Source organism: Python bivittatus, unplaced genomic scaffold (genome assembly GCF_059951505.1).
Source record: "Python bivittatus isolate LINGU-HERP-01145 unplaced genomic scaffold, Pbiv_v1 ctg000840_np1212, whole genome shotgun sequence".
Taxonomy (NCBI): Eukaryota; Metazoa; Chordata; class Lepidosauria; order Squamata; family Pythonidae; genus Python; species Python bivittatus.
The window spans coordinates 44,824,115-44,848,008 of record NW_028277113.1 but is presented as its reverse complement, the minus strand read 5'-3'; the positions used below and the strand labels follow the sequence as shown (position 1 = coordinate 44,848,008).

Below are 23,894 nucleotides of genomic sequence, written 5' to 3'. Positions count from 1 at the left end.
CAACTTAAGTTTCCAAAGTAGACACAAAAACTGCCCCACATAAATGCATTATCACAGTCAAATCTGAAAATTACAAGGCTTAAACCATAACTCAAAAGTTATTTTCTTCAGAAAGGGATTGCAGTTAGCATATCAACCAAAGCAGATGGAGCAGCTCAGTTGACTGCCACTGCCAAGATATCATGCATAATCATCACCCTCCCCAACCATGGCTTCTACCCAGGAGGGTAAATCTCTGACAAGGCTACATCCTCATTACTAACAAACCAGGTTTCAGTAATACATTCCAGGTTCTCCTCTTCGTTCACCATATCGTGTATGGATGAGACCTTATTCTGGATAGATCTAGTATTTACCAACAGTAGCCTGAGGCCAAAGCTTCCAGTGATATAGCCTCTGGGTCCCTAGACAGAAGCTGGGCCAGAAGGGTGGCGAGGATGTATACCAAATTGCTGTTCCCTCCTCTCTTGTAACAACATTCCCTCCCTCTGCCCAATGCCATGAAAATCCAGTCTCCTGTGTGTAAACACCACACTCAAACAGAAAACATCAACAGAATAGTAAAGGCTATACAAAAGCTAGTACCACATCCATGTGTTAACATCTATCTTTGCAAGATACTTATTGTCAAAGAGAATGAGGAGGAGTTAGGAGTGGTCTTGCTTTAGCTTTATGCTTGCTTAATGTTACTAAAGCAAATCATAGAAGAGCTGTAACTCTAGCATGCTTCAGTGCTTTATCATCAGCCCTGTTAGAGGGAAAATATGTAACATTTCCATTCCTGAACATGTATGATGGTTCAGGGCAGATGAAACAGAAACATGGTATTATGTATTACTGCCAGTTTTATAAAGAGCTTAGTTCTTTTTACATAATATCACTCTTAGCACAAAAGTGAGGCAAGGCAAAGGAATCTCAAGCTACTTCCTCCAGTTGTTTGACACAACATGGTTTCTGAAACAATTGTCAGATTCTGAACCAAAACATTAGCAGCTGTTTAAAAAATGGTAGTGTAATATTGTATTGTTTTAAACTGTTTATTCAAGACTTACTTATATGTTGACAATATATGCTGATAATATACTTAGTGCTTTAGCTAAAGGTGTGAAATTATATCTGAAACATTACACTTTTTTTTTTTTTTTAAGTGCCTATCATTGAGCTACGGTTCTTTGGCTCTTCCATTACAAGAATAGCAAGTTTAACTATGAAAAGTCTCTCTCTATATAAACTTAGTTTTATTTCTATGTACTGGTTTCAAAGACTATTTTCCTCTTTTGTTGGCAAAGACTGTTTGGATTCAATCCCTTAGAATTTGAAAGTTGTAAAAAACTATTTGATATTCAATCAAAGCAGGGTGATGTGAGACCATATTCCCTTGCTAATTTAATAGCATCTCTTTCACTTAATGATTCAGGGCAATGTTTTCCAGCTGGCACCGTACACGAGCTGTTGTGACAAGTCTCTGGAGGGCGGAAGTCTGAGACAGACTGAAAAATTAGATTGGGTGGAAACAACTTGTTCCTATTTTGTCTCTCTGATAATGTTTGGATAAGAGTCGTATAGTTTAGAAAATATATTAGTGAAGGGACAGCTTCCTCTACACTTGGTATTGGTATTTGCAAACATTGTTAGAAGACTCAGTAGACTGCTCCCAGCAACCAGAATATTATCAGATGAGAGACGTGGTAGCAATTCCAACCTTCTGTAGTCTTCTGACAGCACGTCAGGGCTAGTAAAGCATCTCAAAATCTATGAGGAAGTCTCATGTTTTCACTCTTGAGAAACCTAAAACTTGTAAGGTCTGAAATTTCTAGAATTTCCTGAGCTTTTATAGTGAAACTTTTAAGAATGCTGGAAAGTTTCATAAATGGCCAAGCCAAACTTATGGACCAATTTGTGGGTAAATAAAAATGATAACTTAGAGGGTTATCTTAACTGCTGATTTAACAATGCCTGTTAAGTAAATGGATTTGTGACCTAGGGTCTTTCTCCACTGCCATGTTAAAGTGCTGCCCACCAATCCTTGAGTCTGCAGAAACCTCTACAAACATACAAATCTGCTGTCCCAAGTGCTGATTCCGATCCTGCCCCTATTGCCTCTGTTTTGGCTTGCTGTTGAAAAGTGGAGTCCTGATTTTGTGTGTGCAGATCATTTTAAGGACAGAAAGTCTCCCACAAACACTTTAAAATGTTAAACCCACAACTTTTTCTGCCTTCCCCTTTTTGGAATATAACCATTCACCCTTCCATCAATCATTGCACTGTAGTAGGAATGGGATGGCTTTTGACTTTGGACATATGCATAGGAGTGGGGGAGGGGGGTAGTGACTTTACATACTTGTCTTATGTCATTGTGCAAATGATTTTAAAGAGTTGCTATGTGTCATTCATGTCACCACATTATGATGTGACTAATGCAAATTATATAAATCTCATCATTTGCACAATAGCATCATGACATATGTGGTGTCATCTTGACTTTTACCAAATGAATTTGCATTATAAGTTTGACATCTGTAATTTAGCATCTTTAATGCCATGTGTCTTTCCTGTTGTAAATGAAAATTAACCAGAATCCTAAAGAGAAGTAAATTGGAGGGATGAGAAAGAGAATTTAATGAAAACTCATGGATAACTGATCTGAGTCACACAAGTATGTAATCCCCACACAGAAATAGACTTCCTCAAGTTTTGAAAGATGGGTAGACCCACATTCTCCTACTTTATTGTACAGGTTCAACATTCTTTCAAAATGTGCTAGCTGTACAAATCTGCTGAATTGCAAATGTGAAAAGAGCACCAAACCCATGTTCTCCCAAGAGTGCAGCAAAGAAAGAGAGCACAAATCTCAGCATCTTTTAGTATGTCACCATGGGAAGCCTACTAAAATCCCAGCTACTTTGACAAGGATTTAAAAAAAACAATATAGTAATGAAAGGGAGTGTCTGGGGACTGAAGGGAGGCAGTATCCTTGCACCAGCCTAAAATGACCAATAGTCCCTGGGATGATCCCTCTCTACATGGGACACCTGACTGCAATCAACAGAGTAGTTGGTAAAGTACATCAGATTTCATACACCTTGTAATTGCCATGGGTTGCTATCAGCGTAAAGAGGAAAGCCCTTGTTTAAACACTAGTAGAGCTAAGGACAGTTTAAAAGTGTCTTATGGATAGGTTTGGAATGAAGTGAGGTGAGGTGAGGTGAGGTGAGGTGAGGTGAGGTGAGGTGAGGTGAGATGAGATGAGATGAGATGACAGCAGCATCACATAGGCACAGCAGAAAGAAAGATATTGACAGGGCACATTTTCCCATGGTTAGATGCAAGTGGGGAAAAGTTCTAAATGAAGAATATATATTTTCTTGGCAAAACAAGACTGTCTTTCCCCAAGGGTTCTTTCCTGACATATTCTTAATGCATATTTTCTGAGTCCCAGCAAATATACTGGTATGCCCAACAAGATACCTAAGAGTATAAATGGTTAAATGGAGTTTTATAAATAATTTAAGAAACTGTCTGAAATAGAAAAAAGATATCCACTGGGGGAAAAACCTTGTTTGGATCAGTCATGAATTTGCATACTGAGGTACAATGAATTCATTGAAATAAGAAATAAACATTAAAGCAATTTGCACATAGACCATGGTGTAGCGTTCCTGCACAATTACTGGGCATAATCATTTGGTTTTACATTTGAAACAGAAAAAGAACTTCCTGCAGGAATGATGCTGGCTTCATAATGCATCTGTCACCACTGAATTAGTTTGTCTTCTGATTTAATTATTTATATGTTTTCATTACATCACAACTCTTAGTTTAGCAAAAAGGCAGTGTTTTCTGTAACTAAAATCCTAACCATAAGCATTCTTGAATCAGTTCCTAATTGTTATGAGAGTGTCATGACACACATTGCTGTATTTCACCGCCTGCAGGAAGATCACATGGAAGGGAGTGATAGGTTGATGATTTCCACTTGCACCAGGATTGTTGAGTTTATTCACAAGAACTCAGGCAGTAGCTCCCAGACACTCTATTCAGTATTGACGTGACTAGGCTCTAAGCATCAGTTTGGCTGGAGCATTCAGGCCCAAGACATTGCATGGTTAGATAAGAATCTGTACTGCATATTAGAAAGAAGCCGCTTGAAACAGTTGATTGCCTTCTGTCATCCTTTCCTATATTCCCTGAAGTGTAATTCTGATGCTTCTTTTTCTTGCCTTTCCCACCATTTAAGATTTTTTGCTTTGTGTTTATTTAGCTTTGAAGCTGGGTGATTGTTGGGGAGTAACATAACTGACATTTCTGCCCTGAGAAACTCTGGTTTTCACCTTAATTCCCACAAGTGTTATCCTTATGCTCTGGTGAACAACAGTGCTATTTCAATCTCCCTCCATATTATTATGTTTCCTAAACACAGTGAAGTACTTGTGCAAGAGGAGTGAATCATACAGTGGCACATATGTCACTTGTCTAAACGAAGAGCTAGCTCACTCTTGGATGTAAGCCCCACTGGAACTAGTGAACTTAGTTGAAGGCAAACATGGGTAGGATTATATTCAAAGGCCGGATTCACACAACATGCTAAACCCTAAACCAGGAATAACAAAGTTAGAATTCTTGTGTTCATGTAAAATATGCCCAATATAATATAGCCGGGCTTCACCTTATATCCTGGTTCACATAATATACTAAAGTAAAGGCTGGCTTCCCACAGCTTGCTGAATGATAAATTACCCAACTCTATTTATCTGAGCCAAGTCTAGTATGTTATGTGAACTAAGCTTCCTGTTTGTACAATGAGCAGAAGGGAATAGTTTACTTGTGCCTTTATCTTGCATATATATGCTTGAATTTGAGACCAGATGGTCTGGGAGTTACATCTGATGTTGGAAACTAATCTGGCTGTGTACTGTTTAATTGAAGATAGTTAACTGCTGGTTGTTATCACAGCTGAATGGTCCTGACTATCCAAATTGATATGTTCTCTAACAGAATAATTAGACTTCAATTATCTTAGACTGCAGCTTTTGCAGGGGTGGGGGGTGGGCGGAGAATACAACGTATGATGAATCCTGTAAAATAATTCTTGATTCTCACTTCTGGGATGAGACAAAGGGGGAAATGATCAATATCTAAATGTAGGCAATAATTCAAACACGATTTTCAGCTCTTGGTTGTGCATTAGACTTATGGAATTTGGAACACCTATAAAGTTTGAAACAGCATTTTTGGATAAAGAATAGTAACAACAAACATTCCAAGTATTGCGAATTCTAATTTAAGCTTTTGTACAGGGCATATGTTGCTCTCTCTTCACAGTATTAGATTGTTTGAATTCAACCCAGTTGTACTGTGAGATCAGTTAACCTTTGTATAGAGTTTCAAGTTATGATAGCAGTTTGTATGTAATGTCCGAGTTTAACAGAAAGCCCAGGGGAAACATTCACAGTCCTTCCCTTTTCCTCCCCAGGATCAAACATTCTGACATCAGGAGAAAAAAGGAGAAGAACATTTGGGCAAAGCAGGGTAATCTTTGCATCTTAGGAATCCAAAGTTCTCCCAGTTGAAGTGGAATGTATTATTTGAAGAGAGAGAGAGAGAGAGAGAGAGAGAGAGAGTGACAGGAACCACTGCAAACATTCCTTCTCCCAGACATTTGCCCCACCAGGATGAGTTGGCAGGCTATTGAATTTCCCTGAGTGCCTGACCATGAAGCAGCTTTACAGCTCAAGAACATTGTGTTACAAAGTCAGTTAGCATCACAGTCTCTGTCTTGGAGGCTGAAGTTGAGAGATTGTGGTTTCCCAAAGCTTCCTTCTGAGCAAATGGGAATGTGCCAAACTGACATTCAAACCAGGAACTTCCTAACTCAGTCTCTCACTGTAATTATAGTGTAGGCACTGCACTATCGTTATTTGCTTCCCACTACAAATATATTTATCCCAAACTAGTTACTGCAGGCTGATTAAACAGTCATTTTCTGTGGATCCAGAGATTCTCCCCATCATCATATTTACATGCACTGAATATGAGAGTGAGTGTGAGGGTCAAGATGGGACTAGCACAGATTAGACAGAACTTTAACACTCTTACATTTTGTGTTAAAATACTTTCTCTATAAATGTTCTTTATGAGCTACAGAAAGTTCCTTATCCTATTTGTGTGTGGCTTATTAATCTGTGCGTGTCTTTATTGCTTTCCCATCTTTACTTCCACATGTAGCGCCTGTACACAACCAAGTTCTCTGCAGAAAAACAAATACCTTGTTTTGGTACAGGGAGCCCTTCCTTACAAAGTTTAAATTCTTGATTTAAAATATTAAGAATTTAAAAAGGGGGGACTGAAACCTTATGAAAAAGGGCTCCCGGTTTCTCTCATCTTTATTTCCTTACATTTGAAAACCAAAGGGATAACAAGGAAGCTGATGTTCATGAACCTTCACATTGCAAATTGAACATATTAATTCTATATATTCCCTTCTCTTAATGTTTTTTTCTTTTTTTATATTGTTTGCAATTATAACTACAGATCTTCTTGCAAATAGTAAGCGCTATACAGTGGTACCTCAGGTCACAAACTTAATTCGTTCCGCGACTCTGGTCGCGACCCAAATTGGTCGCAACCCGAATCAAATTTTCCCATAAGGTTCAATGTAAATACGGTTAATCCGTTCTGACCCCTACGAATTTGGTCACCAACCAATTTTGGTCATGACCTGAATCAAATTTTCCCATAAGGTTCAATGTAAATATGGTTAATCCGTTCTGAACCATATGTATTTTTTTTTTAAACCACAAAAATATGACACAAAGTACAGTACAGTACAGTATGAAGAGAGAGAACGCTAACCTTGCTTGAGGCGTGGAGGACAGGAAGGCGGGTGGGGAGGCGGTTATTGTTTGGAGGGAGAGTCCCCTCCCTACAGGAAGCCACGACCACATGTGTCAGCAGGGAAAATGGCCGCGGATCCTGTTCGTCACCCGATGCGGAGTTCGCGAACGGAAGCAAAATTTTGCAAATGGTGCTGTTCGTCACCCGAATTGGTCATGAACAGAAGCATTTGTGACCCGAGGTACCACTGTATTTGAATAGTACATTTTCCATATATGATATGTCTGAATCATTGCTTTAAAATATTGAAATGTCCTTTGAAAAGTGCCATTTTCTTTGGCTTATAATCAATGGATTCATGAAACAGTTTCCGCTGCCTTTAAAAGATGTACTGTATGTGATCAATCCTTTAATATATTTATTTGCTTCCCAGTGCTGAAGTCTCTACTTTCAAAAGCCATGGCTCTATTTCTATGAAAGCAAGATAGAAAGAGATAGTACAACTAGACTACTTAATAAGTTTGCGTCATCAAAACTTATTGGGAGGCTGATATATTTTTAATGGCTCAAGATAGTAAATCAGGCCACACAACAGCTCACTAGTTAATATGGCTTGGGGATCTATTCCTATTTGCTTCAGTCATGGTGATCTGTCAAAAATCATAAGCTGTATTTTCTGAAGGGAAATATTTATGTTGTTTAATAGAGGAAAATGGACAGTGGCTACATAATTGGCACTGGCAAGTGCAAAAGATGAATATTATCTTTAAGCCAATAGACAGAGCTAAAAACAGGAAGACCTGACAAGGAGGGATATTAATCAGCAATAACATGGCCAGGAAAATATATATTTTGCAAGAAAAATTAATTAATTAGGAGTTCTGTGATAAAGCACTAGTGAGAAAACATAACACATCATTAAAGGGTAGAATTACTTTTAAGGAGTTCTATTTATAAGGTTACTGGAAAAGAAACTATAAAAGAGGCTGCTTTGATCAACTAACACCAGCCATTCTCTGAACCCTGGTTAGTTCATTGTAGCCTCAGGCTGCTTTTACATAAGCATTTATTGTGCTTATCAAGATGAAAGGATGGCTTGTTATGCATATAATAAATGTTGATTACACTCATCAAAGAAAATTGTCTCATTGGCTCTCCAGATTCCTATTGCTTATTTGTACTTGTTAGGTTTCATTAATACTCATGAAATTGGAGACACCTAACCAGACTGGTGGTTGAGGTGGCTACTTGAATATTTACTATGCCTATATATAATTTCATTGTTTTTCATTCAGTCCTTGATATTTGAATCTCTGAAAAAGAATCAAGGAAGAGTTTTAGAATACAAAGTGGTTTTTTCCTCTTGTTTACTAAACAATGATCATTGTGCACAATGCACTGTGTTGCCCTCATACAATAATCCTCTTGTAGTTGTGAGGCTCCATTGATGATAATAAAGATACAAAAGCTTCCTCATTCTTTTCACTGAATGGGGTAGCTTTGTGTGTCCTTGGCTAGTACATTTTTTCAAGTTGTTTTTCACGAGAAAGCCCATTCTCACATAGCCTTCTTAGCATAAGAATTCATATGAATTCTTCAGTATTTAATTAACACTGTAACCAAATTAAGATAAAATCTTTTCCCATGGCCCAGACATTCAGACTAGTTTGAGGACAGTCTCACACAGCCATTGGTTAATTGGCTGCATTTATATACTGCCTTTTCTTAGCAAATATTATCTCTACATTTATCACCATCACAACAACCTTCTGAGATCGATGGAGCAGAAGGAGAGCTCTACATCCCCTTTGCTGCTCACCTTCCTGATTTCCCAGTACTTTCCCCATTAACACTCCTGGTCCCAAGCCTGTTTTTTCCTTCCTACTTGCCAGTCTGCTTATCCCCCAACATTCCTCCCTTCTACAATAACAAATAGGGTCATTCAATTCATTCAACTCACCATTATAAGAGATATTTGGTTCTGCTAGGCTTAAGAAACGTTACTTTGCACTTCATCATTCAGACCTTTTTTCAGTTTTCATTTGTATCAAATGTTCTTCAAGCACCTATCTGTTCAATACTATTATTCTTAAACACCAAATGAAAGTGTTCGTGGATAGACTGTACTGTACTAAATTCCATTATATCTATTTCTTTTCTTCTTTCAAGTAGTCTCAGGCTTGACTCCTGGGGACTATACTGACATGCTCATGTAGTTTTCTTGGCAATATTGCAGAAGTAGTTTGTCATTTCTTTCTTCCAGTTGTGTGTTGCTTTTTATTTATTCTATCCCAGTGTAGGCTACAGACCTGGGATTTCCCAACAGTCCCCATCTAAGTACTAAACTTTCTGCATAGCCTTTGGGGAATAATCAAAGATTGGTTAGGTGTTTCCCCTTACTGTGGCATGGGTTTTTATAGGCCCCAAAGGTCCTTTCCCTCACTACTAACTGCAGAACTGCTTGCTTGCTTGCTTGCTTGCTTGCTTGCTTGCTTGCTTGCTTATCTATCTATCTATCTATCTATCTATCTATCTATCTATCTATCTATCTATCTATCTATCAATCAATCAATCAATCAAATTTATTAGCCACCCATATTACTGTGTAAGTGACTCTAGGCAGCTTACAATGAAAAAGCAATAAAAATAGTAAAAAATCTTTACAAATAATATACAGGGTTAAAAGACAGAGAGAGTGTCCTCAAACCACCAACCACCCCCAAGCCCCCATGAGATGCCCATGTTAGGTGGCAGAGCCAGGTCTTAACACTCTTCCAGAAGGCCAGAAGAGTAGGAGCCAATCTCACCTCAGGGGGCAGGATGTTCCACAGGGTGGGGGCAATGGCGTAAAGGCTCTCCTTGCTTGTTAGTACAGGTGGGTAAAACTGACATTAGGTGAAGTGAAGTGAAGTGAAGTGAAGTGAAGTGAAGTGAAGTGAAGTGAAGTGAAGTGAAGTGAAGTGAGGTGAGGTGAGGTGAGGTGAGGTGAGGTGAGGTGAGGTGAGGTGAGGTGAGGTGAGGTGAGGTGAGGTGAGGTGAGGTGAGGTGAGGTGAGGAATATAGGTTCTAGTCACTGGACTTTAAGACTTCAGGGAGATAGGTAGACTTTCCTATTTTAGCTCATATGCCCAATATAATGTGTGCTTCTATTACATTTATATAGCTTCTTAAAATGACAGGCAAACCTTTGTGGCCCTTGCATCCCATATCACAGCCAATTGTACTGATCTGAGTATGTGAATGAGTAATCACAGCTCCAACATCATAGACAAGATTTCCACACGGCCTCATGCCAGATTATCTCACTGTTTTTGAACAGCACCATTTCAGACTTTCAACTGAGAATCAAGTGCTGAATAATCAATATGATTGTATGGAAGAAACATTTTGGCACTTTTACAAAAAGTAGCATCAGTGTGAGCATGAAAAGGTTCTCAAAGACTAAATGGGTATGTGTGGTAGCAGGTGGGCGGGTGGGTGAGTGACTGAGTAAGCAATTGCAGAAACTTTTTTTTTTCCGAAATTCCTCACGAGCCTCCACCCACTAAACATTTGCCATTGCTAGGAAGAACCTGATTTTCTGCTTATAGTGTTGGATTTAGTTTCAGCCTAAGAACTCCTCCTTTTCTTCTCAGTGTTAGTGCAGTAGAAATTTCACTTTCAGGGACAGATAGCTATTGGAAAAAGAACTCAGCCCTCCTGCAATATGGCACATATTTACAAAATTTACAAAAGAAACAACAAGGGCGGGGGGGAGATAACTTATGGTACATCTGTTGTTTTCTGACAGCCCAGTTCCTTCTCTATCTTCAGCTTCACTGACCTTCATTTCAATACTAACCCTATGGGAATTGTAGCCCAGTTGAAGACCAAGCACACAATACCTAGAAGAAGTTTCAGCTGCAGTCTCCAGTTTGGACACCAGCCACAAATGACATAGTTCATGCAACTTAATTGCTCAGTGTTAAAGCAAGTTGACTCGTGTACTGTGCATAGTTACTTATTACAACTATGTAACATTTGGCCCTCAGGAGAAATGTGTTTCAGATCAATGGGATGTCTAAGCAGAACATTTCTTCCCTAACATAATATGGGGCCTTTTTTGTGAAAGCATTGTTATGAATTTCTTTTTAATAGTTAGACTAGCCCAATCCTCAGTAACTTTGGATAGGCTGTACATGTACCCTATCTGTCTTTTTGCTTTTAATTTGAGACCAACTTTTTTCACTACCACCAATTTTAATACTCTGTTTTATTTTGTTTACTATTTTGGGATCAGCTGCCTTGAAGTCTTTCCTGGGACTGACAGGTAGTAACAATAAGGCATATATATCTAAGAGGTAAATCTAAATGAACTCCATCCATTTCTCCATATTACTGTTAATTTTTGGTGGCCAGGAGCCACATGTAACGTTTGTAGAGATGGGTAGGGCTGCAGTAAATAGGACAATAGCACAAAAGAGATAAATTCATGTGTGATGGATTTTCTTTTTAGGTTTGGGGGCATCGGGGAGTGTTTTGCCATTTTGTTTGGGGCCTTAGAATGGCAGGAAAATGTATCACTGATTTGGGCTACTGAATTTAGCAGTGTGGTTGGAGGGAACACCAGAGGCTGTTCATATGCCTTCATATTTGTAATGGTATAGTAGTTTAACTGACTTGTTATAACTTCATAATGTCATCATAACTCTGAGATAATGGCAATGTAATTAGCCACCACTGTAACTTAATGATAGTCTTGCACGATAAGATTTGTACAGCCAGGTGATTGAAATGTGTTTTGTCCCTGAAGATTCATGATAACATCGAGTACTTCAGCAGCTGGCAGAGACCGATGCTTGATTTGTCAAATAGAACATTGTTATAACAAATGTTTAAAACATGGCGCATCACTGCTTCTACAGCAGCTGTTGGATATATTATTTTCCTCAAATGGTTGCATTCCTATTCCATAGAGATTAAAAGAAATGCTCTGTATGTCAAACTGTTGCTTTTTCATTTTGTTCTTTATTTCCCCCTCTACCTAGACAATGTCTCTAACATCTGAAAATTTAAACATTAATCTGAGGACAATTGCTCCTAGTCAAAGAAGAGAAGCATAGCTGGATGTTAATATCCCATACTGTATATAAGGTACCATAATAGCTGCTGTAAAAGACACCATAAATGGATCTAGCCATGTGCTGCTGAAACAGTTTATCTTCCCCAGTGTTTGAAAACTACTCCCCTGCCCTCAGACAAACTGGGTCTACATCTGCATCAAATGCAAATGTTACTTTGTCTTGAAAGAAAACTTTTAAAAAGAGATTATATGATAAAGGAAACTTGCAGAAGCTAAGCAAGTTTGAGACTCGTTAGTACCTGAATAAGAAATGGTTTTCTTCCATTATTCCATGAATAATGTGCTGGCCTGGGAAAAAGGTAGGCTATAAATATTAGTGCTGTGCAGGGGAAAAAAAAAAAGCATCTTCATTTTTCCCCCTACCATTGTCATTCAAGTTGTTAGATGAGAAATTGCTCTCAAAATTTAATTCAAAGTGTGCAGTATTATTTCACTTATTTAATCATGAGGTGGCCAGTGCTGGTGCCTTTTTGTATCTACAATAACGTCTCTATAACTTCTCTTTCACTCTGCAACTTCCCTGACTTTCCAAACTTAAATCTCAAGAGAAAAGATCATGCAGGAATTCCTTCCACTAAATCTTTTCATACAGAAAAGTGTGGGCAGCCAAAGAGGCTTCGAAATCATCGCTCCAGCAGCAGCAGCACCCTCCATCACTGCCCATGACAAAATCAGCTTTAAAACATCAGGGAGAAAAATTCAAAAGGAATAAGTGAACAGTCTGAGAATGTTGTTAAAAAATAGACCCTTCTGTCACAGAGGAAGCAAATGTTTAAGAAATTGCAGGGTAGTTAATGGCATAGCACTAACAGATATGAGGATTGAATGAAAGGTAATGTCTTCAGTGTTATAAATTGCCAATAGATGATGCATAGAAGCTGTGATGTGTTCTTTAGCATCTGTTCTTTCACTTCACAGCAGGAAGTTACTGTTAGAAAAAGTTGTGTTTCTATTGTTCACAAAATGGAAAACTGCAGTGAGTACTCATCAGTGCATTTTAAGCAACACAGTGTAATTTAATTTTTGGCTGCTGAAGGAGTGTCTCCAACTGAAATTTACCAACGAATTCAGGATGTTTGTAGTGATGACTGTGTTGATGTGAGTACTGTGTGTTGCTGAGCCAAAAAATGTTAAGATGATGAACTGGGAACAGCTCATTTGTGTGATCAAGCATAAAGTGGACTACTGTGGCAACAACCAATGAGTTTCACATGAGAAAAGTTGATGAAATGATTAAAGACAATCAATGGATTACTCATAAGGAAATTGCTATCAAGCTTGACACTTCACAGGAGCCTGTGGGTCACATTACCACATGCTACAAGAATGAAGGTGAGGAATTTCTTCACAGCTTTGTGACAGCCAATAAAACATGGGCTCACATATATCACCCAGAAACAAACCATCAGTCCATGAAATATCATCACAAAACGTAACCTGAAAACAAACAAACAAACAGAAGTTCAAAGCCTAGGCTTTGGCAGGAAAACTTATGGTTATAATTTTTGGGGATGCAGATGGTATTATTCATATGGATTTCTTTAAACCTGGCACCACTATCAACTGAAAGCACTACATTGCAACATTCAAACACTGAAACAATGATTAAGCAGAGTTCAGAAGTACAAGAAGGAAATTTTGTGGCAACATGACAACATTAGGCCTCACACCTCATGAGACACCCAAGAGGCAATTGCACAGTTGGTTCTTACCGTCTTACCTCATCTGCCACACAGTCCAGATTTGATGCTATGAGACTTCCACCTTTTCCCAAAATTGAAGAAATTACTTCATGGACATCTGTTAGACTCAAATGAAGAGATGGAAAATACTGTCAGGACATGGTTGACAAGATAGCATGGAGTCCTTTTGTGACAGCTTTAAGAAGCTTCTCTGTCATTGGCAGAAGTGTGTAGTGAATGTATGTGGAGAAGTAAATAGGTAACAAAAGAGTTCATTTGAAGGATTACCTTCCTGCTTCATTGATCAAAATCTCCTATTTAAACTAAAATTATGGAGATAGATTATGATTACTTTTTATTCAACTCTCATACAACTGTACCATTACAGGTATGATGTCCACAAGAAAGGATGGCATATTCTTCTGAGTAAAGCAACTGGTTGAAAAGAGCAAAGGAGGAAGGTCAAACTAGCAGAATCTCTGCCTCTCCTTGATAAGCAGCAGATGCCCAGTCAGAGAGCAGTATTTCAGTTGGCAACTGCAGCTTTTGGGCCAGTGGCACCTGTACTCCCCAAACGTTATACTCTGTACAGGGAAAGTCACAAATGAGTGAACAGCAAGAAAAAATTAAATCTGGTTACTTAAATTAGTGACAAATCAAAATGCCATTGAAATTAGTCAGCAAAAGTTGGTAAGATCTGGGGAATGCAGCACACCATTTCCAGAAGAGCATGTGGCTTATGACTATTAGTTGGGCATTGCAGATATGTGAACACATAGCCCTAGCCCTCTTTTTCACTTCTATTTAATGGAGGTAAGATACATAAAATAATGAAAGAATGTTGAATTTATTGTAGCATTGATGCTTTCTTCCTTCTTTGATGTTCAAGCAATGACACAAATGTTGAACACAAGAGGTGACACAGAGTGTTTATTAAGATCAGCTTGGATTCAACTGTGATCTGGAACAAAAAGGAACTTAATATATTATAAGGAACATACCAAAACTCCTGTAACAAAGGTAGGGTCAGCTTTTGGTAAATACCAAATTTATCACAAGCCTTGCTTCATATAACAAGGTCTGTTTATGTCTTTAATAGAAGTTTATGTCTTTGCTATGAAGTGTGACTTGGAAGTTCTTTCTAATCAAATATGTTTCAGTAGACTTTTTTGGTCTCTATGCCATCAAATCTTGAAGGTAGCATGCATTTTATTTTCATGTTAGATTTATATCTACCTTTTCTATAGGTGCTCAAAGAAACTTACATACAGATCTCCCTTCATTTTATCCACACAAAAGAGGAAGATTGGCCCAAAGTCTCCTAGAGAGTTTCTGTGGCTGAAAGTGGACTGGATACTGAGTTTTTCCAGTCCTGGACCAAACACTTTAACCATTTTACTGTGCTAGCTCATCAAGATAGTAATTGCTCACTAACTGTGGGGTTCTACTGTTTTCGTTCCAAACTGAAAAGAACATCATTCCCTGGATCCAGATAGGCGGAAGTTAGATGATTCAATTGGTGTTGATTCTTTTAGTTGCTCTATTCAGCTTCAAACAGAGCTTGCTACTGTTAGCACTTACAGTATCTGTGACATATTCCTATGTTGCACTATGAGAATGGATTTTTCATGCTCTGCCACAAAGGGGAAGTGTTGCCTCACTTTTCAAAAGCTGTGCCCAGTTAAAGCTATACATTTGTAGCGCATTGTTGAATGTAGAAGAATGAAGCTGAAACTTCAGAATATATCTCTATTTTTCTCTAAGTTATTTTTTGATATTAGCCAACACCTATACAAAAATGCAGCATCACAGAAACAGATTATATTCTGGCCATTTTGTATTCATTTTAAATTTTGAAAAGATTTTCCAATTCATATAACTCTAGTTTTCACATAAAGCTAAAGCCATAGTATTGTTTGCTTTGTTTGGCCAATACATATGTAATCAGGCTTATTCAAAAGTTCAACATTGTATAGGATAACCTCCATTAAATAGCCAACAGTGCAGCATTTTGTCATGCTTGTGAAAATGAACTAAACAAGCTACAGCATTCTAAAAGGAAATCTTCTCCAGACAGTATACAGAAATTGGAAGGCATTTCAGACAGACATATGAGATCTTGCTCTTTAAACATTCTCTAGGATTGTCATTTGCTTGGAAGCTTCAGTGCCAAAATAAAGTTGCCATGGGAACAGTTTGTTCACTTCCACCATTCTTTTAACCCTTTCAGACCCAGTAGCAAGAGAGGGGACTTCTGAAAATTACAACAAATTAAAAAAGAAGTCTATAATATTATTATTGTTGTGCCAATATAGGGATTTAATGAAAAGATAACATAATTAATCAACTGATAATACATTATCTATTCTATTCCTATTGTATCCAGTTAGAAATGCAAAATCGGAGGTATGGGAAATTTTATTTATCGTAACAGATGTGCCATGCAGATGACTGACTTGCCATGTAGCAGTTATTATTCAATGATTATCTAAAGCTCAGAAACTAATACATGATTTTTAGGCACAATTTACAGAGAGGTGACACATTGTACATAAAAGAAGTGGACGCTAGTTTATGCAGGCTTATGCAACAATATATCTAAAAATAGAGAATGTACTGGAGGGTGAACTGCTGGGTTCTTGGAGTTCTCTGAGCTTGGTTGTTTTCCTGCAAATATTTCATTACCTAGTGTGGTAACAAAATGTCTGCAGGAAAACAAGAAAGATCAGAGAACACCAAGAACCCAACAATATATCTGTTCATATTTGGTGCTCTAAAAATAATTAGTAATTGTTTCTGTTGTTTACTTATGGAAACACTCACTTTTAACTAAGTTTGACATGACTAATGGGAGCAATTGCATTTATTTTACTTTCACCTCACCCTGGTTTTTAAAGTTTAATTGTTTTTGCCTCATATATATTTTTTATAGAGCTATTTGTTTTGATTTTCAATAAAAGAGAATATGTGTAGCTCAGGGTTGAACTGTGGAATCTTTGCTGCTCTCTGAGCAAAACCATAAACAGTTATAAAACATACAGATTAAAATGAGATTAAAGAAGCCCATCATGTGCCCCATCAATTACCAAATACTTTCTCCTTGGATCAGCTGCTTCCAACTAAATTGTACATCTGCCCTGAATGCCCATTTAATAAACATGGTCTTGACATCAGGGAAGGGCTATCCTAATCTTGGAGGGGCTGTTTCAAAGTGAGGGGATGGGAGTACTAATGTTTTGCTGCCATAATGTGTAGTCCAAATCTGGACTCATAGAAATGTTTGTCTGTGGAGTCCTTGGTGCTCTCTAAGCTTGTGTCAGAATCCTCACAATCAATCAATCATCCGGTTTGCTAGCTTGCTTGCTTTGTTTCTGCCGTTACAAAGAGTAAAGGGGGGGGGGGTGATGGGAAAGAATTGGAAGGTGAGCCATTACAGCCGTTAGAAGCAGATGGACTGTTATCTGGTTCTCAGGAATGCCCAAGGCTGTAGGCCATACCAACATGAGACTGGGAGAGGACTGTGAGCAAAGGGGGGCTGCAAGATGGAAAGGGATAAAAGCAACTTTTTGGCATGTGTGGGCTTAGTTTCAGCAATGCTCTAGATCTGTACACTACTTCTCTATAAATGAACTTTTCTTTGAACCTATGTTGGTTTCAATGGGAGTTGCTTTCGTTGGGAACTGAGCATTGCAGTTTCTTACAGCTTGGTTGTTTGCTTGCAGACATTTCATTACCCAACTAGGTAACATCATCAGTGTGAGTGAGTGTGGGGTTTGCTCTGTAGTAGCTTGCCCTGCCACTTTTAGTGGGTATATGGTTTTCTCCTTGGTAATTCCTTGATTAGGGTGTTATTTTCTGCTTGATTGTTTGCTTGGTGTTAATCCCTGCTTATCTGGGTGTAGGCTGCTGGAGAGGATGTGTTCTGGTCTTTTTGTTTCCTTCTTTTTATTGTCTCTTTTGAATACTGTGTAAATATGGTTTATTTCTAAGTGTCTACTGATGGCTGATTTGTCTGAATGCCCAGCTTCCAGGAATTTCCTAGCATTTTTTGGATTTAGTTTGGTCTAGGATGCTCACAGTTTCCCAGTTGAAACTATGGTTGAGTCTGTCCATGTGTTGTGAGATTAAGGAGTTTTCATTGTGTCTTCTGACTGCTAGTTGGTGTTCATGAATGCACTCTGCTAGTCTTTTGCCTGTGTGTCCTACATAGTGGCTATTACAGTTCTTACCCTGTATGTTGTAGATGACTCCTGTTTTTTCTTCTTGGGCTACTGGGCCTTTTGGTTTGCTTAAGATGTTTTGGAGGGCTTTAGTTGCTTTGTTTGCTACCAAGATGCCATGTAGTTGTAATAGTTTGTTGGGTGTTTCTGAGATATTTTTGATGAATGGTAGTGTTATCCTTTTCATAGCTTCTGCCGGTTGTGCAATGGTGGGTTTAGTGATCAGGTATTTTGATTTTGTTGTTGTTCAGTTGGTCCAGACACTTTGTAACCCAATAAACTCCATTTCACCAGGATTGTCTTTCAATAATTCATTTTTAAAATTCTTGTAACATATTCTTGTGTCATCACTGGTAATCTAGCCACCTTGTCTTCTGTCACTCACTTTTTCAGTGCATTCAATTTTTCCAAATATCAGACTCTTCTACAATGACTCTTTCCAACTCATTATGTGCCCAAAATATTCAAGCTTTAGCTTGACTATTAGTGCTTACAGTGAGGAGTCTGGTTTTCCTTCATCTAGTATTGAATGATTTGTTCTTCTTGTGGTCCAAGATATTCTTATCAATTTTCTCCAACATCACAATTAAAATGTAATTCAGTGTGCTATTTGCACCTCCTCATAATTCTGTATTTCATATGAAATGCCCAACAAGCATAGTGCATACTGAAAAATCATTACCCAATACATAATTCTGACCAAGTTGTGAAGAATAAATTCATTTTCAGGTTTCTGGCTCCAGATACCTGTAGGTGAAGTACACCACTGTAGAGAGTCATTTCTTTTTTGAGGGGAGAGGGAGAGGGAAAAGATATATTTTTATCATGTCCTCTTTAGTTTCAGAACTATTATGACTTCAAACCTTTAATCTATGCATCATTGCTCTTTCCCATTGTATTGTGCAACAGTAAATTAAACATACAGTATCTTTTCCTACCCAGGGTATGAGGAAGGGCCAAAGAACATCAAAAGAACAATGGAAAGTTGGGCAGCATTGATTAAATTGAGGTCACTTATAGCAAAGAGACACTTGAATAGTGAGAACCATTGTGCAACACAAGTAGAAAAAGGCACTTATATCAGTCTTCAAAATACAAAAGAATACCAACTTTATCTTCTATTCTTTTCCTGATCAACTACAAGGTGCAATCCATGAGTCTGGAATTCCTTCAGATCCTTTTCCAAAATTTCGGCAAACCACTACTATCAATAGATGTTCAACATTGGGCAACAGAATCAGTGTAGTCATTGATTTCTGGTTATAAGAAATATTTTGACTTTTACTATAGAGAGAGAGATTAGAACTGTCTGCGCAGTCTCAGGCAGAATCCCAGGGTATGTTCATCTGTTGATAAACAATATGCATAATTTCACCAAGGTGATGCATGTAATCTGATCAATGTCTGAGTGGGAAATCACTTGGGAATCTCTATATGCTACAGAAGAGATGGGTTATAAGTGCTATTAACAACTACATATATCTGTGGAAACACTAGGGATTGATTTTGTCACCTTCTGAATGCAGAGCCTTTTTCTCTCCAGCTGAACTATTACTCCTCAAAAACATTTTGACACAGGTTCCTATCTCAAATATAAGGGAGTGTAAATTCAACACAAACTGAAATTGATCTCACTGTTATCTGAGAGTTGACTTTTGTTTATCACACCACAAAGATGTTTCAGATTTATCAAGCAGTCTATGGTCTCAGTTCACATGGGAAATTTTTTCAGCAGCATAGATAAAAGAAGATCAAAAAGGCTCTTGCAGCATAGCCTCTGTGATAGTAAATCAGTGACATGAAGGGTAGTTTCATAGATTTCATTTCTAAGTTTCAGAACCAAAAAAGTTCCATCAGAGATCTGCTCTTTAATAATATGTTGAAAAACTGAAAATGCCACCCATCCTCTCCCTTTAGTCCTTTTGGTCCACATGTAATATCAGGAACGGGTGTCCAGACTTTGATTAAACTAGCTGCTCAGCAGAAATAAATGAACTCCAAGTACAAGAAACATGAGTTTGGTAGAGCAAGAAGTAGCTAACTTAATGAGGCCAAGAAGCAGAGGATTGGTAAACAGATGTTCCAGGAAAATGCAGTCTGCGTGTAAAGAGGTTTAACTGCAGACCATCAGAAAAGTCTCAGGATTTATGTGAAACCTTGTCTTTTGTTCCTTCTATATATTGACAACTTACCCTGTACCTTCTAATGCTGGTACTCCTTAAAATGTTCAGAGATTTACTCTGCCTTTTGGAATCAGAGTAGGAACTCTCCATCTTGTGAGGAGGTAGATCTGAACTGTATCCTAAAAGAGTTTAGATCTTCCTTTGAGAAGATTCCCAAGAAAAGGATGACATTTATATAATTATGCTATCTTATTTTTGCTTGAAGTAAAATTTGAAAGAGACTTCCTATGAACCTAATCAAACTGTTGTTTGTTTTATTTATTGCATTTACAATTGGCCCAAAGTTACAATAGACTTCATTACTGAACATGTATCTCTTGGAAAATCAGTTTAGTACCTTAACCAATATATTATGCTGATTTCCAATGGTAATTTTGTAACACAGTAATAGGAAAAGCCATTCAGTAGAAACATAATATAGTAAAAATGTAGTAGAAATCTACTACAATTGACTGAGAACCACATCCATATGTAATATTCCTGAACCTTTTATTGGAAATATTTTGCAAATATGACTGCAGGAGCAATGTATTCTGTACTAGAGAATAATTATATAAGTTTATCTCAAAAAATATTTCTTTTGTCTTGAGAAACTGATTTATATACTCCTTTTATTATGAGACTATAAATACTTCATCCTTTGTTTCTAAAACGAATCATTATAATGAGAACATTTTTAAATAATTGAAACTTGAAGATTCATTACAGAATTTTAGAATAAGTATAATAACACCTTTTTCTGCGCTATAGAAACATACATTTTTTAAAAATGCTATGCAACAGCATAGCAATTCCACCCTTCATTTACATTTCATATTTTTCAATGTTGTTTTCATTGTGAGAATAAAGAGAGAGTATTTTCAGGCAAGAAACTTGTATAATTTGCTTCTGACTTATTACAATGTCATGTTACACAGTCAAAGGGCTATTGCTCCAGTTTTAAAACAGATTCTCATAACCCCCTTGTGCTTAGATGAATACATTTATCTGTATTTAGTTCTCATGAAAAATGTATGAACCTTATCGTGGGGAGAAATGAAGAGAAACAAAATACAGTATTTCCTATTTACCAAAGAGGCTAGATCTCTGAAGCCAAACATTTGTTTTCCAAGCTGTCTGCTGGTACTATTAGTCTCCAAAGAAGGTAAAAAAGATTTTGGTGTCAGAATTCTATAGATAATCACCTGGAGTTTAAAGAATTAGTCATGGTTTAATCCTTTGTATTAGATTTGTAGTGTCTTCAATAACAGCTGAATGTTTGTTTAGGACTTGACTATGAAAAAGAATTCTCTTGTAGGCACTCTTGAAGTGAGAGGAAGAGGGAGAATAAAAAGAAGCTTACAGTAGATGTTTTGACAAGATACATCCATCATCACTTCTATACATGCACACAACTCAAAGCTGGAGCCATGTTCATCAGCAAACATACACAAAGTTATGGACAAAATGGCAAAAACCAGCTGGTCCTTTTCACTGTACATTCTAGAATTTTTTGTTTTATTAATAATTTAGAGTCCATTTTCAAGGTAGCTTACCACACGATTGGAGTAAACATGTGCAATTTGTGAATGGCTAATCCAGGCTTCAATATGCCACAAATACTTACAAATATAGGAAATTCATTCATTAATGTCCACTTAAAAAGACCGATGTACACTAAACATGCAGCATGTGAAAATAAGAAGATATTCTGGAATGAGTGTTTTAAAACACCAGGAAGTAGCTCCCAGGTGTTCACATATATTTATCAGAAAGGATGCTTCAGATGGACACTACAGATGCAATCTGAATTAGTGACAGCATGTACAGATCAATCATAGTCTTCTTTCTTAAGGCAATATTTTACCTACAACCTATGCAATCTCTCAAACAGTTTGATTTTCACTTCAGTCAGTCATATTAGTCTGTTAAAAAAACTATTTTATGTAGTCCTCAAATAGAGGACATATTAGATATTAAACTAAGGACATATACATATTATATTTAATATTAGCCAAAAGGCTGAGAAGAGATTATATTAGTCCGTTAAGAAAACTATTTTACTGGTATATATCTGGGTATAAGATAGCCACAAAACATTCCAAGTTAATGCTTTTGTTGCCATCAAATATTTAAAATTCTCTTTCTTCTTGCATTTTCATTTCTGCTGGTTTTTTTTAATGTAGGAATTCATTAAACATTGTTCTATGTGTTGTAGCCAAATTAGCTTCAATTCTGTCCCCCCAGACAATCATTTTCTCTAATATAAAATGAGATGTTATGAATCATAGTTTTGTCTCAAGTGTTTACAAAATCCTGAAATGCTTTCAGCGAGGACCTCAGCATGTAAAAATCCTTTACATCTATTTCCTTCTCTTCATCAGATGAATCAAATTATTCACAAAGAGAGCACAAGAACATTTCAAAAGCATAATCCTATATTTATATTCTGGGTCCAGAAAGATGTTGCCACAGCAGTGGCTGTTGCATCGATTACATGCGTAGCCCAAGAGCGGGGGGGGGGGGGGGGGCGGGGGGGAAATATACTAGTAGAAATGCTCCAAAGTACAAAATACAAACATCCCTTTAGCAGAGTTGGGTATTTTTAGAAGAGAAAAACATTTCTTTTTCACATTGAAGTGTTTGGGGGATGGGGAGAGTTGGCCTTCAAATTTTCCCCCTTTAACAATACACTTCCACCTCTTAGCTTGTTCAAGAATATTCTCTGGTGGTACACAAAGTAATGAAAGGAAGCAGCTGAAGCCCACTTCAGTACTTGTTATTTTTCTGCACAAGGAAGAATAGTGGGACAGGGTAATTTTAGACTCTGGATTTAACGGTCTCCTAGGGGTCTTTGTGCAGACTGTCCAATGACTTGCTTGGGAAGGAATACTATGTTACTGCAAAGAAAAGTTATACATATTCAAAAGAAAAATAAGGAAAGGAGTATCTGTACATGTCCATACAGTATCCCAATACAGTCCTTTTTTCAGGACACAAAAGGCACAGAGCACCACCAGCTGCAGTGGCCCTGGCAAGTCAAGCTGAGTCCTGATGTGTATGCTACTGTCATAATCACACTATGGAAGTGACTATTTGTCCCTTCCAGCTCTGGGACCTTGGATTCTTCTCCTGCCCAAACTGCACCATATTTTTTTTTCCATTAGCAGAGTCCATTTGGACCAGTGTTTCTCAACCTTAGTTACTTTAAGATATGTGGGCTTCGACTCCCAGAATTCCCCAACCAGGCAGAAATATCAATGCATTCTCCCATGTGGCATGGAATCTTAGTATGTCTTCATGTGTTAAATTGGCTGAATTTTTCCATCATGCTATAAAAATCCATTTTTACCATTTTTTTTTTAAAAGCCATCAAAGTTAGTAGCAATTTCCACAGTTTGTGGTCATTCAGTCCACTGATTATGTGCTGGGTGAAGAACTACTTCTTTTTCTGTTTAAATCTTTCTAACTTCTTTCACTGGGGACGCCTGGTCCTAGTATTTTGAGGGGAGAAAAACTTTTCCATGTCCACTTTCTCCATGACATGCATGATTATATGCATCTCAATCATGTCCCACTTGTCACCTTTTAAAGCATGTTGAAGATCTATTTCTGTATGCATTGGCCTTATTGCACTTTGTCAACTTACTGGCCACTAGGAGCTAAGCTGCCATTTTTGAGATAAATTAATAAATTAACTGAGCTGCCCTCTATCTCTTAACAGTTTACTCACCCATCCTTTTCTCCCCCCCCCCCCCGCAATCCCTCATATACTCTTTGGCATCACCTCACACACCTCTCATCCATTGGATGATATTCTCAGGGATGTCATCACTTCCAGTTCCTGCAGTTTATCCCCACTTCTTTCTCTCCT

At 37.7% G+C, this 23,894-nt stretch overlaps 1 pseudogene; it reads right to left on the bottom strand.

The window, feature by feature from the left end:
* Positions 1-21,943: 21,943 nt before the first annotated feature.
* On the bottom strand, positions 21,944-22,054 carry LOC148213744 (U2 spliceosomal RNA; annotated as a pseudogene).
* Positions 22,055-23,894: the final 1,840 nt, after the last annotated feature.